Source organism: Lichenostomus cassidix, chromosome Z (assembly GCF_008360975.1).
Source record: "Lichenostomus cassidix isolate B80296 chromosome Z, HeHo_3.0, whole genome shotgun sequence".
NCBI lineage: Eukaryota > Metazoa > Chordata > Aves > Passeriformes > Meliphagidae > Lichenostomus > Lichenostomus cassidix.
In genome coordinates, this window is record NC_139511.1 from 5063695 (window position 1) to 5085550 (window position 21856).

The 21856-nt window shown below is 51.9% G+C and overlaps 2 long non-coding RNA genes across 4 annotated transcripts in view; one reads left to right on the forward strand and one right to left on the reverse strand.

Annotated features, from left to right (window-relative positions):
• Positions 1-17129, reverse strand: part of LOC146424275 (uncharacterized) — a 45912-nt gene extending 28783 nt beyond the window's left edge. The window contains exons 1-2 of the long non-coding RNA XR_014847049.1: positions 17007-17129; positions 16499-16616 (exon numbers count right to left, since the gene is read on the reverse strand). This is a non-coding gene — a long non-coding RNA (uncharacterized LOC146424275). The remainder of the gene's footprint in view (positions 1-16498; positions 16617-17006) is intronic.
• The window catches only part of LOC146424278 (uncharacterized), a 60666-nt gene that overhangs the window by 13861 nt on the left and 24949 nt on the right, over positions 1-21856 (forward strand). The window lies entirely within an intron of this gene.

Consider the following 21856-nt stretch of genomic DNA (forward strand, 5'->3'; position numbering starts at 1 on the left):
GGAGAGATTTTCAGCTAGGGCAGGCGGAAATGACAATTCAGCAAGTGTTCCCCTGGGGAGCTGTGAGACACCAGGAGTGGCAGCAGTGGGAGGGAGGTGTGACAGTGCAGTGGGCAGATGGGACACAGCAGCAGCTGTGCCAGTGGGCACAAAGTGTCACAGTGCAGGAGCTGTACCACTGGCACGAAGAGGAGGAGGACAGATGCCCAGAGTTGTCCCCATGGGAAGAAGAGAAGCCAGGTGTAGAGGTGTGCCAGTGCGAAGGGGAGGGATTCCAGGAAGTGTCTCCTTTGGAAAAAGCTGTGCCAGGCCATGTGCACACACAGGCATGGGAAGAGGACGAGAGAGAGCCTGATTTGTCCAAAGCAGGAGACAAGAGCCACCAGGAGCTATCCCAAGAGGACAGTGTCCAAGGGGTGTCCCGTTCGGAAAAAGACAGGCCTGAGCCAAAGCTGTGGTGGGGGGAAAGAAAGTATGAGCAGCCCGGCAGGACTGTCCCACCAGGGAGAAGGTGTCAGTGCCAAGCTCTGGGCCCAAGCCTTGGCTGCAGAGAAGGACGAGGATGGCCAGCCTTGTGCCCAGCAGGGGCCTGGCTCTCTCAGCACTGCAGGCACCCAGCAGAGCAGAGCAGACACTGGGTCATGATCTCCTGGTCTGGTCCATGCACACAGAGAGTGTACAGGATGGCACTCTGTGCGCTCCTTGCCCACCGCCACTGCTCCCTGTAGATGGTCTCTGTCCTCTGGTTCAGCCAAGTCTCCAGGGGCTCCAGAAGTTCCCGTTGTTGACGGAAATGTTGTGCCCAGACCTCAGGCAGGACACCGCCGACAGCTCGGGCTGGTGTCTCCTGAGGAGATGAGGGATGGGGCGGCACAGGGGGATGGGGACTGTTCCTGTCCTGGCCGCCTGGAGCTCTCCCTGCCTGGCTGGTGGCCGCTGGCAGCTGCTCAGGGGCTGTGATGACTATCTCCAGATAGTCACCTGCATCATCAGAAAACCTGACAGTCTCTATTGCTCCTCTGCACAGTGGGCACATGGGATTTATGTGTGTCCATGGCAGGATGCAGCCCCGGCAGAAACGGTGGCCACAAGGCAGAGCAGAAGCCATGTCATCAAAGGTGTCCTGGCAGATGGCACAGTTGCCACCTGTCTCTGTGGCCATATTTGGCCTCTGCAGCACGTTGGGGAGGGCTGAGGATAAGGAGCTGTTCTCCTTCGCTGGGGTCACACCCTGCAGGAGAGGGGAGGAAGGAGAAGGACACCCTCCCACCTCCCTACAGCCCTGTCACCTGCCCCACGTCCAACGCAGGGGACGTTTCCCTTCAGTGCTGCAAGCACACGCAGTGCCCGGCTGCCCCAGGCAGGCAGGGCTGGGCAAACACTGCTGGTTGCTCTGGGTCTGGCACTGGCACCTGCCAAGAACAGGCACCACTCAGCACCACAGAAACCTGGCTCGATCCTCCACACCTCGCAGTCGCGCTCGGTAGGAGTTCAGAACGGAGCCAGCCTGGCCCTGGCTCTGCCCACGCCCATATATAAGCAGTGAGGGCTGAGATGTCACAATCCAGCACTCGGTGATGTCACAATCTGCTTCTCATTGATGTCAAACTTCATCATCAGGTGATGTCACAATGTCCCTGCCTGTGCACCATGTCAGGAGAAATAAGAAAATACTTCTTCTTGGTTTCAACTTCGACATTTCCATGTTGCTCTCCCCTGGCCACCTGCATCATGTGTCCATAGCCCTCTGTCTCATCCCTGCTCCTGATCCTGCTCCAAGGTTTGCTGTGAGCAGCAGAGTGATGGGACTCATCAGCATGGATTGCCTCTGTCTGGAGTACTCCTCCTCCTGTCACTGCCTTTCCCTGATGTTGTGGTTTGATCCTGGCCAAATCCCAGGCACCTACATCATGTGCTCTCTCTGCTTTCTCCTGCCGCAGCTGTGCAGAAGAGGGAAAATACCAACAAACACACAGGACTCATGAGTTGAGATTAGGAACCAGTGGGAGGACCCACTGAGAAAGCGCAAAACAGACTAAAGACTTAAGGTTGCTAAGTGAATAACCTAAACAGAGTCAGAGGATGATAATGAGAAGTAAAATAAGCTCTTAAGACGATGTTTTGCTCACCCCCCTCGCTCCTAAAACACCATTTCTCCACTCATGCCCCTTCTTCCTTCCCACCAGCAGCACGGGGTGGGGGGCAGGGTATGGGGGTTTTCTTTGGTCAGTTCATCACCAAAATGTCTTCTGCTGCTCAGGGAGAGGAGTCCTCTACTGAGCCATGGGCCACTCTCACAGGAGACAGTCCTCTGAGAACTTCTCTGGCATCCAAAGAAGGTCCCAAATCTCATGAGCAGCAGTCTGCCCGAATCTGCTGCAACATGAGTCCTTGTCCACGGGGCACAGACCTCCGAGCCAAAGCCAGGCTGTTCCATTTTGGGAGCAAGGCCTTCCTCTCTGCTGGGACTCCCAGTGGATCACAGCTTCCTCCAGGCATCCACCTGCTCTGGCGTGGGCACCTCCCCACGGGCTGTGGGTGCATCTCTGCACCCCCGTGGACCCCATGGGCTGCAGGGGGACCACCTGCTCCCCCAGGGTCATCACCACAGCCAGCAGAGAGATTTCAGCTCTGGCCTGGAGCACCTCCTCCCCCACCTTCTCCCTGACCTTGGTGTCTCCATGTTGTTTTCCCCTCACATTTTCTCACCTCCTCCTCCTCCTCTGTCTAAAAAGAAGTGCATGCTCACATTGTTTTGATTTCTTCTTAAATATGTTTTCATAAAGGTGTAACTAACATCTCTAATTGGCCCAGGCTTGGCCAGCAGCATTTCCATCATCTTCAGAGCCATCAGAAACTGTCTCTGCTGGACTTGGTGCAAAACTTCCAGAACATTCACACAGGACACACAGGAGCCATTTTTGTGTCCCTCCCCACTCCTCAGACACTTCTTCACGCCTACCACAATAACTTTTGAAAGGTCCAAATTTCTCCCAGATTCCTTGATGATGTTCTCGGCTAAGCAAAACCACCACAAGGCCCCATCAGGTCCCACGTGAGGCCTCAACCACAGGCCCTGAGCCCAACATGACCCGTAGATGAACCAATATTCTATGTATCTGATCATTAATCAAGTATTATTAGCAAGTGGATCTTTGTATCTACTCACTGCTGAAACAGGTATTTACCTTTCCACATTCAGAATCCAGACAAGTCCACATCTGGCCTTGTATGGGGCTGAAGGATCCAAGACAACTCCCTTGGCTCCTCCTGGAGCCCTGGCCAGGCTTTGGGAGAAAACCAAGAGGAGAATGGAATCAGATGTTTCCACAGGAGAAGTCCTGTCAGCTTGGTCATTCTGCACTGTAAAAGCTGGGCTGCTCTCCCTGTGCACTCGGAAGTCTCGTGGACAGCAAAGGTGGCTAAAGCACAGGATTTCCCAGGTACAGCCGTGCTTCGCCAGGGCTTTGCTGGGACAGCTTCCCCCAGCTGATGTGTGGGTCTGGATGAAGGGGAAAGTCATTATAAGAATATCTGGTGAGGTATGTTTCTTCATCACTAGAGGCAATCTTTTGTAGTAAAGAGCAGGTGCATTGCTTAGCTTATCTTCTAGTTGGGCACAACTTCTCTGTCAACAAAAGTTCTCCTGGACCCTGTGCAGACTTGGCTGTGCAGCAGGATGGAGACCATCTATGGGGAGAGGTGGTGGGTGGCAGAGAACTCACAGAGCTGCATCCTGCACACTCTCTGTGTGCATGGGCCAGACCAGGAGATCACGACCTAGTGTCTGCAGGACATCCTGGAGGAACACACAGTGCCACTGGTCCAGGGCACCATCGACATCATTGTGAGGCAGTGCAGAGAGGAGGCTCAGAGGCTTCTGTGCTCCCATGCTGCTGTGGATGAGGATGACAGCCCAGCAGCCAGCAGCAGCTCCAGCTTCTCCAGCAGCTCCAGCAGCTCCAGCAGCTTCAGCAGCTCCAGCTGCTTCAGCATCTCCAGCTTCTCCTCCTCTTGGATGGGGACTCCAGCCAGCAGCCCTGCAGTCTCAATGGAGGAAGAGGATGCTGCCATAAGAGAAGCTGCCCACCCCAGGGGTCACAGGCACCCCCAAATTGTGGCTGTGTCTGCAGGGTTGGACCAGTCCCAGGAGGAGCCAGAACAGGAGTGGGGATGGTGGTAGGTCCCTCTGCCCAGAGCAGCAGGCCCACACCCTCTGCATCAGTATCATGTTGTCTACAATTTTTTTGTGGATTTGTTGGGTTTTTTGGTTGTTGATCAGAAGGTTAATATATTTTGGTCGCAAAGAGCAGATAAGGTTCAAATGAATAGATTTCTGGACATTGTAGATAAATGCTAAAAATGATTTGGAATAATCTCTGTTATATTGGAATACGTGGTGGGCAACTCAAATATCTGTACAAACATGAAAATAATAGATATTACTTGACTTCTTTTGGGAGTGCTTTCTATAATTATGGTATAGGCTAAAAATTTAGTGCCAACTCTTAGTTTAGTATGCTTATAATAAAATGTCTAAATCAAATAAATCACCATCAAACCCCTTAAATTCATTAATTTCAATTTTGCAAAACCTTCCTACCTGTGGTGGTATTGCAGCCTCCTGAGTTCCTGAAGCCCTCACTCACCTCAGGCTCACTTTGGGCAGGAAGGGGATGGTTCTGTTTGTGAGATGTGGGGACAGGAGGAGGGAAGACTTTGCAAAGGCTGTCACCAGGGCAGGGCTGTTTTCATTCATGGTGACAATGGGTAGTACTTAAGCTTTTTATTTAATTTGAGGGAGGTGCTGAAGGGCAAAACTTCTCAGGAATAAGGACATGTTGCACTTACGCTGCAGGGTGAGTGAAGGGGAAAGTGTCATTCATCTTTCATGGAAGGTGTTTTGTATTTAACAAATTATTTTTGCTGAAGACGTACCTAGACAGCACTGATTTAGAGCATTTTATCAGATGCCCAGAGTATCCTCACATCTGTTTTGCCACATTTTCTCTCTGTTTCATTGTGAATGATTTCTCCTCCCCGGGTGGCTCCTGCTTGGAGCTCTCTGCTCAGTGGAGTCCCGTTTGCTCAGCAGGCCTTTGCAGCGAGTTATTCCCCAGCGTGTGGCTCTGCTGCCATCCCAAATCTGCGGTTTCACTGCCAGCCTGACTGAGACTGGGGAAGCTGCTGGGCATGGCTGGAGAATTTCATGGCCAAAATCCTGCAGCACCATCACGTTTCCATCTGCTCATTGCTTTGACTGGCACCAATCTACACCTATTTTAGTTGGCACATTTATTTTATTGCAGATTGTTACACCTGCACTACTAATGTACAAATACACAAAAGTCATCTGAAGTTGGAAAATTATATTTATTCTAAATTGCTACACCTTTTCTACCAATATATAAATACAGAAACATTAATTCAAGTTAAAATAATTAATTTATTGTTACAATCATGCTATGCAAATATATAGAAATACCAACTTCAGTTAAAAAAATTAATTTATTGCAACCCTCTACAACAACTCACTTTACACAAAGATCAACTGAAGTATAACAATTTCATTTATTACGTTACTATAACTCTACAGCCCAAAAAATGAATACAAAAATATCAGTATCCCTCTGTAAATAACCCTAGGCCTAGAACTACAATAGAATTTCAAAAGTGTACAAATCCATACGTATTTAAATGTAACTATGTAAATACATAAGCATAACAATATACAGTATAAATACATATGAAGAGTTACATATTATATATAGCAAGACATATATAAACATATAAATAAAGAATCCTATCTGTAAATGTACAACTGTAAATGTACCCAAACAAAAATCCATACAACTCTAACAATACAACTGTAAAGCTGTACAACTGTACACATATGGAAATATAACAAAGCATGGATGTAAATATCCCTATCCTTAAAACTATCTAAGCACAACTCTACACATCTCTAAAAAAAAACTAAATCAGGAGGGATTCCAGCTGCTGATGGTTGCAAGCTCTCCCTCAGTCTCTTCCTCCCGTGCAGCGCAGTCCTCCTGGACAGGGACAGCAGATGGGACATCTGGGAAGCAAAGGGAACACTGAGTCAGTAATGGGACATTTCCCTCAGCAGCACCTGCACTTGTGTGAGGGAAGAGAAAATCTCAGAGCCTCCCCAGCAGGGTGAGAAAGAAAAAGCAGGCTGAGCCTCAGCCCAGCCTGCCTCACCAGCCCTGTGGCCTCACCCAGGCTCTCAGGGGGCAACAGCAGCAGCTCCCTGTTCACTGCTCTTGCTGGTGGCCTTCAGCTTCTCCCTGATGGTTCTTGTCACTCTCTGGATGTTCTTGAGGACTTCAGGGCAGCTGTGGCAAAAGTGGAGGCTCTGGAATTGGTTCCAAGGCCTGGCAGAGCAGCAGTCCTGTGGCTCCCTGCTCGCTCCCTCCATCCCCTGAGCCCTGCCATCCCCTCAGCAAACCTGCAGCCTCCCAGGCTCTTCAGACCCCCACAGTCCTCTCACCCCACTCAGTCCCTTTAAACCCACCCTGTCCCCTTACACACCCACCCCCTTCAGACTGTGCCACTTCCTTGTCCCCTCAGCCCCCACCATCCCCATCAGCTCCTCCACACACCTCAGCCCCACAGTTCTCCCAGTTCCCTGAAACCCCACTATCCTCTCTGCTTCTCCAGATTCCTCAGCCCCACCAGGACCTCAATGTTTCCATCACTTCAGTGTAACCTCTCCTCAGCCCCCTGTGTCTCACCATCCTTCAGCAGCTCTTCAGGGGACAGTGTTGGGGCCAGCTGCTCCCAGTGCTGCAGGGACACCTGGGGCTCCAACTGCTGCTCTGCCTGGCGTGGCTGCCAGCTCGGTCCCAGCACGGGAAGAGGGGACAGAGGGGGCACAGGGGGAAAGCAAGGGGTGAGAAAGGAAGCAGAGTAGAGAAAGAGGTTAAAAAGCAGCCTATATTTGTACAAATACCAAGCTATGTATCTAAACCTTCATATAGCTCTAAGTGTTTAAATAGAACTATGCCCATTTATAACTAGAACTATATGTATAAAAATGTAACTACACATGTCTAAATGAAAGTATGCACTTTTATAACTCCGTATCTAAAACCAAAATTATATACATTTACAACTACATATACAAATTTATCTATACAGATCTACAATTATTACTATGAAAACATATAAATAGAAATTATATACATCTATAGCTGTAATTACAGACAGAGACATTACACCTGCCTGATGTTCATAGGCTCTGTCTCTGTCTCTTCCTCCCACACAAGGCAGCCCTTCTGCAGAGGCTGATTGGACACAAGGGTCTGGGAATCAAAGGCAACACTGAGTCAATCCTGGACCTTGTGCACATTTCCCTTTGGCAGCAATTGTCCTTCTATCAGGGACTGTTAAATATGGCCTGAAAGGCAGACTCTAACTTGGGCATTAGAAGCCTGCTCTTGAAAGAACAGGGATCCTTCCAAGTTTTTATAATCTGTGTAAAGAACTGAAGTATCCCAAAAGAGTCTCAGCACTCGCAGTGCAAAAGGCACAAAGAAGAGCTTGAAACACACACGGTCCCAGCTCACACAAAGAAGCTCAGCCTTGTTCTTTCTCTGTGTTGACAGAGACACCTAGGTCCTCACTGAAATGGCTGAAGCTGAAAGATGCTGTGAACTGAGTTATGAACTTAATTGGGACAGCCAGCTTAGTGACACAAGTGCCAGAAGGTCAGCTTTATTCACTGCTCTCTTGCCACAGCCCAGGACTCAGGGTCAGTGCCACCAGAGAAGCGTGCAGGGCAGGGCTCCAGCGGGGAGGCTGTGCCAGTGCCCTGCTTGAGCTCAAGGCACCAGGAAGCACCAAGCCTGCAGACAAGAACTCAACTCTTCTGATCTCCCCTCCTGCCAGAGGCAGGCTCACAGCAGCCACCTCAGACCTCTCTCAACCAAGCTGGGCTCTCTCCTTACCAAGCTCCTCGGGCTCCAGGGAACTGTTCCCATGGCTCACGGTGCCAGGCAAAGCTCTCTCTGCTGGATCCTTGTTCTCAGGCTCCCCTCCTGAAGGCTCTGGGGTGACACTAGTGCTCTCCTTGAAGGAAAAAGACAAAGAAATAAACCGTTCTTGCCAATTACACAAAGCACCTGGTTCAACAACTCCATGGCTCACACACTTCATCTCTTCTTCCCACACAGGAAGTCTGGCTCCCAAATGCCTTCAACAGTGGAGAAGATTGACTTCTCAAACACATCCAAAAGCTGTCAAAGCTGACAAGGCTGAACGTCAGGCCGACACTGAACACATGATGTGGGCACTAAGGAAAGAGTCCTGCCAGCTCCTGGCACAGGAATGTGCTCCTCCCTCCACTGCCCTGAGCATAACAGCCTCATCCAGGCTGCAGCTTTGCCAGAACTGGATGGGAACACACATCTGTTTGCACAGAGATGCCCAAGAGGAAGGTGCCTGAGCTCCGGAACCCAGAGAGCAAGACTGGCCAGTTTGTCCAGCTGAGGATTGCCCAGATACACACTTGACTGGAGGCTGCTGAGAGCACAAGAAAGCTGCAGCTGCAGCACATCCCCTCACACGGCTCTGGCAGCGCCTACACGCACGGCAGGGCTCACACAGCAGCAGCAGCTGCAGCCCAGCCCTGGCTCTGCCTTGGCCTTCCAGCCAAAAGGAGGCACAGCCCACAGCTGGTGCTGTAACACAGGCTCCTCTCGCATGCCCCTCCCCGCTGGGGAGACTTTGCCTCCAGTGGCAATTCTCCAAACACTCGTCTGTTATTTTACATCAAAGTCTCTTAGAACCTAAAAATCATCACCATGAATGATGCCCTTGCACTAGGGATTCTTCCCAGGTAAATGAGCCCCAAACTTGGCAAACACAGGCTCACACCCTACATGTTCACTAAAGGGGGGTGACTTTTTCATTCCCTCTTCTTTTAGAAATTTTGCTTCACCCAGAATAATTAAATAACTAAATGTTAATTAAATAAATTCATTTCAAGAAGCCTTTCCTTGTCAGCCATACAACAACATTCAAAGCTGTCAGTCCACCTCCTTTCGTTGACATCCAGTGGAGTTACCTGATTCCTTTCAGACACTGATCTCCTGATCTCCCTCAGTTTCCGAAGAACCACGTCAGGATGCCATATCGGTAATTCCTCTTCTTCACATCCATGCCATGGGGAGCTGCAGGCTGTTGCTGCTGGACTTGTCCTGGAAGGGCCTGGAGGCAGCTCGGAACTCTCAGGCGAGGCAGCACTGAGATGCTGCCACGAGGCAGCTGTGCAGCAGGAGAAGAGGAAGGAAGAAAGAAAGCAAAGGGAAGACTGGGTCAGTATTGCTCCTCAGCTATGTTTCCTTTGGCAGCAACTGTACTTCCACCAGGGAAAAGCAAAATCCTTCCAAGAAGGGTGAGCAAGAACAACAACCAAATATATTCTGTGGGTTTCAAACAACCAATTCCTGGTCTATTTAGCTCTCCCCTGTTCGTTCAACTTTCTCAGAAAACTGTCCCTGTGCAATTCCTTGGCAGGAGGCAGCTGCCAGAACCCCAACTGCCAGAACCCCAACTGCCAGGGGTTTCCCCCTCAGCTCCAAAGTGATACAAGGCTCCCTCCAGCTGGCCCTGAGCACGACCGAGCCCTCGGCACTCACACGCACTCACGGAGAGCTCGCCAAGCGTGCCCGTGGCCGGGCAAGGAGCAGCGGCAGCCACGGCGCGGGGCTGGGCCAGCTGCAGGCCGAGCGGGCCAGGCTGCTGTGAGCGCAGCCCCGGCGGGACTGTCCCGCAGCCCCCGGCAGCCCCCGGCAGCCCGGGGAGCACGGCACGGCACGGCACGGCACGGCACGGCACGGCACGGCACGGCACGGCACGGCACAGCTGCCTTGCCCAAGGACAGACAGCCCCTGGGCCGGCCGGGGCAGCTGCGCTGAGCAGCCCCAGCACGGGCAGCGCCCACGGCCAAAGCCCGCGCCACCCTCGGCCAAAGCCCGCAGCTCCCAGCCCCGTGCTCTCACCGGCGCTGGGGAGATGCCCGGCGGGGCCGGCCGGCAGCGGCCGCTCCCTGTGCAGCAGGTGGAAGCTGCACGGAGGGCGCCTGAAGCCGCCCGGCCCGGCAGCCGCTTGGCGCCGCCGCTTCTTGACCTCCCTCCGCCGCTTGACGCGCAGCAGGAGCTGGGGGCGGTCCCGGCGAAACCTGGGGTTGCTGTAGTGGAGCCAGGCGCCGGCATCGCCCTGCAGCTTGCGAAAGCCGTAGCGATACAGCTGTCGCACGAAGCTGGCGAAGCGCGTGGCTCGGAAGGTGTGCGGGGCAGGCCCCTGGGCGCCGGCCGGGCTGAGCAGCTCCCGCTCGAAGAGCGAGCGGTCGATGAGCAGCCCCCGGGCCAGGCTGTCCCAGCGCACGGAGCGGACGCGGGGGCTGTTCACCAGGTGCCACAGCTTGGCGGGGAAGGTGCGGGGGCTGAGCCCGGGCGGCAGAGGGGACTCGTCCATGTCGATCGCCGCTCGCAGACTGTGGCAGCAACGCCTCAGCGCAACGGCCCCGGCGCGGGCAGGACTTGGCGGGGACAAGCGACACGAGCCAGAGAGAAGCACAGCGTGGGCACAGCGCGGCCGTGGAGCTCCCGGGGCGCTGGCCGGGCACGGCGGGGCGGGGCCAAGGTGCAAACCCTTCCTTGCTGCAGGGAACTCTTCCTTCTTGCTCAGCTTTGCAGCACAACCCCAAAGCATGAAGGCAAGTGCGAAGGTTTCAGAGATGGCTCCAAATTGAATCATCCCATGGAAACTCTTGTTTTTTTCTCGTGAAAGCAAAATCACTGTGTTTTGCATAGCTGAGGTGAGGAGAAGGATTTAAGAGTGGGTAGCTTCAGTATTTTGATTGGAGCTGCTAACAGAGTTCCCCATTTCAAAGCACACAGGTCAAACGGGACAATGGGAATTGATGAAAAAGCGAGAGTCAAAGACATTCTTTTGGCCTGTTTTCCGGCCAACCTGCATGTCCTTTCACACTCTCCCTGCCCGTCTTTGGCAGATTTTGCACATTTCTCATTCTTTCAGGTCAGCAACAGCAGCCAGAAGGGGCAGCAATTTTGTCAGCATTGTCATCAAAGCTAAAATGCTGCCCCATGGGTGGATGTTGATTTACGCAAGGAATGAATGGCCTACAGTTGGAGTAGACTCACACTTATGTCTTCTCAATAGGCTTTGCCTTTTTCTTTCCTCAGTAAGAATTTCATCTCTTGTTCCCCCCTGCCCCCCCAATTTGAGGAGAGTTACAATGCAAAACAACTTTTGCAGCCAAGTCTTGTCAATGAAAACTGACAAAGGAGATCTTGCAATGGAAGGAGACTCGTTAGAGTTGGTGTGAAGAGGTGAAGAGGGAAGGTTTGTCCTGTGGTCACTTGAAGTCTTGTTGGGCAGCTGTTTGTACTCTGGGGATGGACACCAGTGATGTGTATGAAAGCCTTGCAGGTTCATTCCTGAGCTTCCTGAGAGACCTAGGAGACTGAGGGGTTGTTGTGTCATGGGAACCTTTCTCATCTGGGAACTTTTTCAAATGCTTCAATTTTTTTCCTTTTCCCTGCAGAAATATTGCCATAATCTTTTGCTTCCAGAGAATATTTTCCTTCTCTTTGGTGAACTTCCCTCTGCTGCCCTCCAAAATCAGGCCATGTGCCAGGGTTCCTTCCCAAACACAGGAGTATCCCATGGCCTTCACTCTCCAGCTGGAAGAGAAGGAAGCCCAGAGTTTGCTGTTGTGGCAGAGGAGCTTCTCTTTCTGCCCTGCTTTCCCCTTGGGGTAGGTTTCTGTGCATTATTTGATCAAGGGAGGTTTAAACTCTGAAGGAGTTGTGTTTCAAACTGCTCCATCCTCGAGCTCCTCTGTGGATATCCTTGGACAAAAGGCATCTTTGTGTGAGCTCCCAGTGTCCAGGTTAAGGCAAGAGGTTGATATTTCAGGGTTGTTGTTGCTGAAAAAAATTTGTGGATGAGCAAGGTGCTGGGAGTGGATACTTTTCTCACCTGCCTGCAGGAAAGGAAGTTGGAAAGTGGAAATTCCATTCAAGGAGGTGGCCATCGGGAGTGTTTTCCCAGAGATGGGCTGGCAGAGATTCAGCGGGGGAGGTTTCAGACAGGAGCAGCAGCCCCTGCCTGGGTCATGCTGCAGGGAACCCCAGGAGGGAGGTGTGAGAAGGGTTGTTTCTTTTTGTGCAGATCAGCGATTTTTTCCTCTTTCAAAAAATGGATAGGAAGACTTTCAGGTCTTGTGCTCAACTGGCAGTGTTTTTGATTTGATGGTGGGTGGGAGACACAGATGCAAACACCAGCTGAAGGAATAGTGTAATTTAGTGTAATGCACAAGTGAAAAAAAATCAGAACTGGATAAGCTGAGCAATGCACCTCATGATTACTACGTCAGGTTGCCTCTAGTGATGAAGGAAGACATCACCAGATACCCTAATGCTTTCCCCTTCATCCAGATCTGCACGTCAGCTGGGGGAAGCTGTCCCAGCAAAGCCCTGGAGAGCCATGGCTGTACCTGGGAAATGCTTTGGTGACTCCACCTTTGCTGGCCACGAGGCTTCTGAGTGCACTGTGAGAGCAGCCTGGCTTTGATAGTGCTGAACAACCAGTCTGACAGAACTTCTGGTGCAGGGACATCTGACTTCACTCTCCTCTTGGTTCTCTCCCCTTGAGCCTGCCCAGGGCTCAAGGGGGGGGCAAGGGGAGTTGTTTTGGATCCTTCAGCCCCATACAAGGCCAGATGTGGCCTTGTCTGGATTCTGAATTGGGAAGGTAAATACCTGTTTCAGCAGTGAGTAGATACATAGATCATAATGCTAATAACACTTGGTTAATGAGCAGATACATATATCATGTGGTTCCTCTAGAGGTCATCTTGGGCTCAGGGCTTTTACAGGTTTGTGAGGATGCCCATGCACAAAAAACTCACAACACACTCAGAATTGCAAAGCGAATTAATTTTATTAGTTGCATTAGCAATATATACATACTGACCCATGGATTCTGAAGAAGCCATCGAGCAGGAGGAGGAGATGAAGCATGTCTTCTGAGCTGGAGGAGTAGGAAGGCAGTGCTCCTTCAGGTCGTCCCCTGGATGAAAATGGTGTGCATCATGGCGTCCATGCCTCCAGCCCAGGACCACACCTTATGTCTCCTCCTCAGGAGTGCCCAGTTTCAGCATCATCTCATGCAGGGCCAAGGCCCATGGTAACAGCCTCCATGCCAACAATGGCTTACTGCGTGTTGTTCCACTCTTGCAGGATGAATCCCACTAGGTAAGCGATACGTAGTTACATTTGTGAAGGGTAAAATCCTACCAACTACCAATAAGATCTTCTCCTATGGTATCTTAGTGAGGATGTGCACAACACCAGACCAAATATGTCAGGGCCTTAGACACATCTTCGGTCCCTGACACAAGGGCCTGTTGTTGAGGCCTCAGTCAGGGCCTGTTGTTGAGTGATGCCTTTTCCTTCAGTGCTTAGTGGCGCAAATTAATGCCCCGGAGAGCTGGAAACAAACAAGTCCCTCTTCAGCACGTTTCACACAGGGAACGGGATTAGCCCGGCAAGGTCGGGCCAGGGCCGAGAGCAGGAGGCCACCAGCCTGCATTTGCCCACAGGCAGCCGTCCAGAGCAAGAAGGGCACTGGTGCCCGGGGGCTGAGGTGCCCGAAGCTGCCTCCCTGCTGGGCAGCTCTGCAGAGCCCGTGGTGCGCAGGGTCCTGGGCAGCCAGGGCAGCCCACCTGCCTGGGAGCGCAAGGAGTGTCCCAGAGGAGCTGCGGCCCTTTGTTCTGGAACTCAGATTTCTCAGAGTCTCAGTGTTAATCCACAGTGTCTGACATGTTTTCCTTTGCTGTCGCAAATCCAAACAGAGCTTTGACAGAAAAGTGACCGACATAGCTTCTGCTGGTGGTGCTGGTGGTGCTTTTGTCTGCAGGTCAGGGCAGGTGGTTTTAACCAAGGCCAGAGTGCACAATTAACACTCCATTTAAACCGAGTCAGTCAAACCATTTCCAATTGGGCTACTGACGCTGAGCAGCTTTCCTGGGTTTTGGAAAGTTATAATCTAAAAGAAATCAGTGCATTTTCTTCCATGCAGATTATAGCAATGACACGATGCCAACTCTTTGCCCCTCTTTTCTGTATCCTTGGTGCTTTTAAGAGTTCCTCAGTCCCCAGCAGGAATGAAAGCATGTGCAATAATGCAACTGATCAGAGAGCTCCATGTTGTGCCTTGCCACACCCGTGTTCATGACAAGCTGGACTTGCCATTTGTAGTCTGTGGAGGTAAATTCATCCAAATTCTGTGCCAACAGCAGCCCAGGTGCTGAGAAGAGCAAGGACAGTGTGTGGGTTTGCAGGCACACACCTGTGGGCTGCCTGCTGTGTGGGCAGAAGGTTTTGGACAGCAGTACATCTTCAGCTTCCCAAGTAGAAAGAATCCTTCAAATGAAAATACTTATCAAAAGAAATAAAAATGTATCAAATAATACACATTAGCTTGCTAGATATTTAGTGTATCATCTCTAATAATAGATATCTTTTATTATGTAATAAATAGAATCTATAAAATATATACTGGATCTTTCTCTAAGCCACTGCCTGTGGGGCTTACAGACCATCTCCTAGTGTTACTGCATTTTTCCCTTCTGCCACTGCTGACCAAAGGCATCAACTCCTCTGAGAGTTCCTTCAAGGAACTTCACAAAAAGGGCTTCCATTATTGTAGCAGGTTTGAGAACTCGCTGCTTCCCAGTTCTCCACCGTCTCTCTGCATTTTGCCCCGTTTCAGCCCCTTGTGCCAATGGCCCTTCCCTCATCCCTACCTTGCAGCAGTGACAGTCACTGTCACCTCCCCCTGGCTCCACATCCTTTGCCCAAGTGCTGCCAGAGGCAGTGGAGCTGTCCCAGGATCCCTGCCTGGTTTTGGTCTCCAGGATGACGTTGAGAGGGACGCCTGGAGCGCTTCCTAAAGAACTCCCGGTGGGATGGGCTGGGGATTTCTCCTCCCCGGGTGGCTCCTGCTTGGAGCTCTCCGCTCAGTGGAGTCCCGTTTGCTCAGCAGGCCTTTGCAGCGAGTTATTCCCCAGCGTGTGGCTCTGCTGCCATCCCAAATCTGCGGTTTCACTGCCAGCCTGACTGAGACTGTGGGAGCTGCTGGGCATGGCTGGAGAATTTCCCCCAGTCCCCTTCACTCACTGCCAAAATCCTGCAGCATCATCGTGTTTACATCTGCTCATTACTTTAAAAAACACAACTGAATGCTTATTTCAGTTTTAAAATGAAATTTATTGAAGATTGTTACTTGTAATACATAAATACACAAAAATCAGCATAAGCTAAAAAGCTAAATTTATTACAAATTGCTCGAACCACACTGTCAATTAATATAAAAATATCAATTCAAGTTTAACAAAGCTAATTTATTACATATAGTTACAACCATAGTAAATAACAAATACAAAACACCAAGATACCTATCTAAATAACCCTACACCTAGAACTAAATAAATATAATTCTATGAACATACAAGTCTATACATATTTACACATAGCTGTATACATTCAAACAATAAAAAGACAGACATAAAAAATTATATATAAAATACATTATATCATACAAAAAGATATACATAATCCACCTCTATACAAATATACACATAGCAATATACTATTCTAAATATTCATGTCTCTAAATATATCAAGATAACTACACTGCTATGGAACTGAAAACATATATACAAATATAAATATATACATCTAGGTAAATATACAAACATATATAATATACATACACACACATATAAAAATATCAATATCCCTATCTATATATCCATAAAACTGCAACAGTAGAACTATGTAGCCATACAACTATATTAAAAATGAAAATATAATACAAAAATATAAAAATGTACATAAAGAGATACAAACAAAAATACAGATATACAAATATCAATTTACATATGTAAATATCCATGTCCTTTGATAAATTTATAAATCTATAAATATATGCAGTGGGATTCCAGCTGGTCAGTGTTGAAAGACTGTCCCTCTGTCACTTCCTCCCGCGCAGCCCTCCTGGACAGGGACAGCAGATGGGACATCTGGGAAGCAAAGGGAACACTGAGTCAATATCGGGACATTTCCCTGGGCAGCACCTGCACTTGTGTGAGGGAAGAGAAAATCTCAGAGCCTCCCCAGCAGGGTGAGAAAGAAAAAGCTGCAGGCTGAGCAGGCCAGGCTGCTGTGAGCGCAGCCCCGGCGGGACTGTCCCGCAGCCCCCGGCAGCCCGGGGGGCACAGCACAGCACGGCACGGCACAGCACAGCTGCCTTGCCCAAGGACAGACAGCCCCTGGGCCAGCCGGGCAGCTGCGCTGAGCAGCCCCAGCACGGGCAGTGCCCACGGCCAAAGCCCGCGCCACCCTCAGCCCAGCCTGCCTCAGCGGCCCTGTGGCCTCACCCAGGCTCTCAGGGGGCAACAGCAGCAGCTCCCTGTTCACTGCTCTTGCTGGTGCCCTTCAGCTTCTCCCTGATGGCTCTTGTCACTCTCTGGATGTTCTCAGGGACTTTCAGCGAAGCTGTGGAAAAAGTAGAGGCTCTGAAATTGGTTCCAAGGCCTGGCAGAGCAGCAGTCCTGGACCCCTCTGTGCTCCCTGCTAGCTCCCTCCATCCCCTCAGCCCTGCCATCCCCTCAGCAAACCCACAGTCCCCCCAGTTCCTTCAGACCCCCACAGTCCATTCTGACACATCCAGTCCCCTTAGACCTGCCACCCCCTCAGCCTGTGCCACTTCCCTGTCCCCTCAGCCCCCAACATCCCCTGCAGCTCACCCTGAACCCACAGCTCCACCATTCCCCTTTCCTCCCCCACACCCCTCAGCCCCACAGTCCCCTCAGCCCCACCAGCACCTCAAGCTCACTGTCCCTTCAGTGTCACCCCTCCTCAGCCCCCTCAGCCCCTCAGTCTCACCATCCTTCAGCAGCTCCTCAGGGGACACCAGCTGCTCTCACTGCTCTAGGGACACCTGGGGCTGGAACTGCTGCTGCACCCGGCCTGGCCACCAGCTCGGACCCAGCACGGGAAGAGGGGACAGAGGGGGCACAGGGGACACGGGGGGAAAAGCAAAAGAAGAAAAAGAAAGCAGAGTAGGGAAAGAGGTTGAAAAACAGCCTCCACCTATAGAAATATCAGTCTATCTATCTAAGCCTCCACATACCTACCTCTAAGTGTATAAATATAACTGTCGCCATTTATAACCATATATATATAACTGTAACTACCCATGTATAAATGCAAGGTTAGAGGAAGTGGTTGAAGGGTTGGGAGGAAACATTCTTCTGTGTTAATGAGTTAGTTTTGTTTAGCCCAGCTTTTGTTAGTGGGTGAGGAGGGACACAAAAATGGCTCCTGTGTGTCCTGTGTGAATGTTCTGGAAGTTTTCACCATGCTCAGCACAGCCAGTCTCTGATGGCTCTGAAGATGATGGAAATGCTGCTGGCCAAGCCTGGGCCCATTAGGGATGTTAGTTACATATTTATGTGAAAACATATTTAAGAAGAAATCAAAACAATGTGAGCATGCACTTATTTTTAGACAGAGGAGGAGGAGGAGGTGAGAAAATGTGAGGGGAAAACAACATGGAGACACCAAGGTCAGGGAGAAGGTGGGGGAGGAGGTGCTCCAGGCCAGAGCTGAAATCTCTCTGCTGGCTGTGGTGATGACCATGGGGGAGCAGGTGGTCCCCCTGCAGCCCATGGGGTCCACGGGGGTGCAGAGATGCACCCACAGCCCGTGGGGAGGTGCCCACGCCAGAGCAGGTGGATGCCTGGAGGAAGCTGTGATCCAGTGGGAGTCCCAGCAGAGAGAAAGGCCTTGCTCCCAAAATGGAACAGCCTGGCTTTGGCTCGGAGGTCTGTGCCCCGTGGACAAGGACTCGTGGTGCAGCAGATTCGGGCAGACTGCTGCTCATGAGATTTGAAACCTTCTTTGGATGCCAGAGAAGTTCTCAGAGGACTGTCTCCTGTGAGAGGGCCCCATGGCTCAGTAGAGGACTCCTCTCCCTGAGCAGCAGAAGACATTTTGGTGATGAACTGACCAAAGAAAACCCCCATACCCTGCCCCCCACCCCGTGCTGCTGGTGGGAAGGAGGGAGTGGGGTGAGCAAAGAAACGGTATCTTAAAAGGATATTTACTTCTCATTATCATCCTCTGACTCTGTTTAGGTTAATAAATCACTGCAATTCTAGGTTTTGAGGCTGTTTTGCCCTTTCTCATTGAGTCCTCCCACTGGTTCCTCCTCTCAGCTCATGAGTCCAGTGTGTGTGATTGTTATTCTTTTCCTCCCTTCTGCACAGCTGCGGCAGGAGAGAGTAGAGAGCAGATGCCGTAGGTGCCTGGCATTTGGCCAGGGTCAAACCACGACAGCAGGGAAAGGCAGTGACAGGAGCAGGAGTTGTCCAGACAGAGGTAGTCCATGCTGATAGGTCCCACCACTCTGCTTCTCAGAGAAAACCGTGGATATGTTCAGGAGCAGGGATGAGACACAAGGCCATGGACACATGACGCAGATGGCCAGGGGACAGCAACATGGAAATGTGGAAGTTGAAACCAAGAAAAAGTACTTTCTTATTTCTCCTGACATGGTGCACAGGCAGGGACATTGTGACATCACCTGATGATGAAGGAAGATGTCAGCGAGAAGCAGATTGTGACATCACTGAGTGCTGGAATGTGACATCTCAGCCCTCACTGCTTATATATGGGCGTGGGCAGAGCCAGGGCCAGGCTGGCTCCGTTCTGAACTCCTACCGAGCGCGACTGCGAGGTGTGGAGGATCGAGCCAGGTTTCTGTGGTGCTGAGTGGTGCCTGTTCTTGGCAGGTGCCAGTGCCAGACCCAGAGCAACCAGCAGTGTTTGCCCAGCCCTGCCTGCCTGGGGCAGCCGGGCACTGCGTGTGCTTGCAGCACTGAAGGGAAACGTCCCCTGCGTTGGACGTGGGGCAGGTGACAGGGCTGTAGGGAGGTGGGAGGGTGTCCTTCTCCTTCCTCCTCTCTCCTGCAGGGTGTCACCCCAGCGAAGGAGAACAGCTCCTGATCCTCAGCCCTCCCCAACGTGCTGCAGAGGCCAAATATGGTCACAGAGACAGGTGGCAACTGTGACATCTGCCAGGACACCTTTGATGACATGGCTTCTGCTCTGCCTTGTGGCCACCGTTTCTGCCGGGGCTGCATCCTGCCATGGACACACATAAATCCCATGTGCCCACTGTGCAGAGGAGCAATAGAGACTGTCAGGTTTTCTGATGATGCAGGTGACTATCTGGAGATAGTCATCACAGCCCCTGAGCAGCTGCCAGCGGCCACCAGCCAGGCAGGGAGAGCTCCAGGCGGCCAGGACAGGAACAGCCCCTATCCCCCTGTGCCGCCCCATCCCTCATCTCCTCAGGAGACACCAGCCCGAGCTGTCAGCGGTGTCCTGCCTGAGGTCTGGGCACAACTTTTCCGTCAACAACGGGAACTTCTGGAGCCCCTGGAGACTTGGCTGAACCAGAGGACAGAGACCATCTACAGGGACCAGTGGTGGTGGGCAAGGAGCGCACAGAGTGCCATCCTGTACACTCTCTGTGTGCATGGACCAGACCAGGAGATCATGACCCAGAGCCTGCAGGACATCCTGGAGGAACACACAGTGCCACTGGTCCAGGGCACCATCGACATCATTGTGAGGCAGTGCAGAGAGGAGGCCCAGAGGCTTCTGCACTCCCACGCTGCTGTGGATGAGGATGACAGCCCAGCAGCCAGCAGCAGCTCCAGCAGCTCCAGCAGCTCCAGCTCCATTTCCTCCAGCTTCTCCCGCTTCTCCAGCCCCAAGAGCCCCAGCTCCAGCTCCTCCAGCTCTTGGACAGGGACTCTAGCCAGCACTCCTGAAGTCTCCGTGGAGGAGGAAGAGGAAGCTGCCACAATGGGGGCCACCCCCGCCAGGAGTCACAGCCACCCCCCAGCTGTGTCCGTGTCCCCAGAGCAGCACCAGCCCCAGGAGGAGGCAGGTCCTTCTGCCCAGAGCACCAGCCCCAGACCCTCTGGTTCCACCCGAGGTGGGGACCACTTGCCCCAGCAGCCCCGGCGTCCCCCAAAGAGAAGAGCCCCTGAGCCTCAGGAATCTCCCCACCCCTGTAAGTGGCACCCCCGCCAGTAGGCCTAGCAATGTTCTTTCGGCTCTTTAGTTAGGAAATAAATAAATAATTGGTTGTTTTTCCCTCACACAGTCTCTGCATGGTGACTCCTCAGCCTCCTGGTGCCTTTGCCCTTCCCCTCATGCCCCACCGTGGCACCCATGTCCTGTGGGGCACAGCCTGAGGCCGAGGGCCATGGCAGCAGCACCTCTTCCCACAGGAAATCTGCTGCAGCTGCACAGCCCCAGGACAGCAGATGGCAAAGGCAGAGAGGACAGCAGGGGCAGCTGGTCTTGTCACAGGATGATTTATCTATGCTCCATGTCTCTGCATGGGCTCTTATCCCATTAGAGAGTCAACAACCTGTCCTGTTCCACTATGGGAACCTGCAGGGATTTATTTTAAAACAGATGGTCTAGGATGAAATTAGTCTACAGAGACAATGTTGTACCTGTTTATTGGTAACAGAAAAAAGGGAGGTGCCCTGCTAAAGAGGACTAGAAAAGACAGAAAAGGAGGAAGGAAAATGGAAAATCATGGGGGAAGAGAGAGAGAGGGGAGGCAGAGAGGAAAAGCAGGCGTTACCCCCAGAGGGTCGGGGAGTGCTGTCGCACCCAAGCGGCAGAGGCTGTGGGCACTGCCAGCCGGGAGCCTGTGCAGCTCCACAGGCACAGCTCCCGCGGCCACGGGCGGCCGGACACGCGGTGAGTGGGGATCGGGCAGGAGCTGCAGGACCCTGCACAGGGCATGGTGGGGATGGCGGCGAGGGCTGATCGGAGGCAGGCAGGGCTGGACTCAGGTGGCTCGGGCAGCAAGGCAGGGACGAAGCAGACAGGGCGTTGGTCAGGGACACAGCGAGGCAGGGCAGACGTGAGGACGAGCAAGGGCCAGCGAGAGCAGAAGAGCCAAAAGGCAGCCTGGGGCCAGGGCAAAAAGGGCAAAAACCAGCCTAGGGCCAGGGCAAGAAGCAGACCTTGGCACCGCAGCATTTCCCAGGTACAGCCATGGCTCTCCAGGGCTTTGCTGGGACAGCTTCCCCCAGCTGATGTGCAGATCTGGATGAGGGGGAAAGGATTTGGGTATCTGGTGATGTCCTACTTCATCACTAGAGGCAACCTTTGTAGTAATGATGAGGTGCATTGCTTAGCTTATCCACTTCTGATTTTTTTATTGCACTTTTGCATTATAGTAAATGACATTATTCCTTCAGCTGGTGTTTGCATCTGTGTCTCCCACCCACCATCACATCAAATGCACTGCCAGCTGAGCACAAGACCTGAGAGTCTTCCCACCTTTTCTTTTGAAAGAGGAGAAAATCGCTGATCTGCACAAAAAGAAACAACCCTTCTCACACCTCCCTCCTGGGGTTCCCTGCAGCATGACCCAGGCAGGGGCTGCTGCTCCTGTCTGAAATCTCTCCTGCTGCCTCTCTGCCAGCCCATCTCTGCGAGAACACTCCCGATGGCCACCTCCTCAAACAAAATTGCCACTTTCCAACTTCCTCTTCTGCAGGCAGGTGAGAAAAGTATCCACTCCCAGCTCCTTGCTCCATCAAATGTTTTCAGCAGCAACAACCCTGAAATATCAACCTCCTTCCTTAACCTGGACACTGGGAGCTCACACAAAGATGCCTTTTGTCCAAGGATAT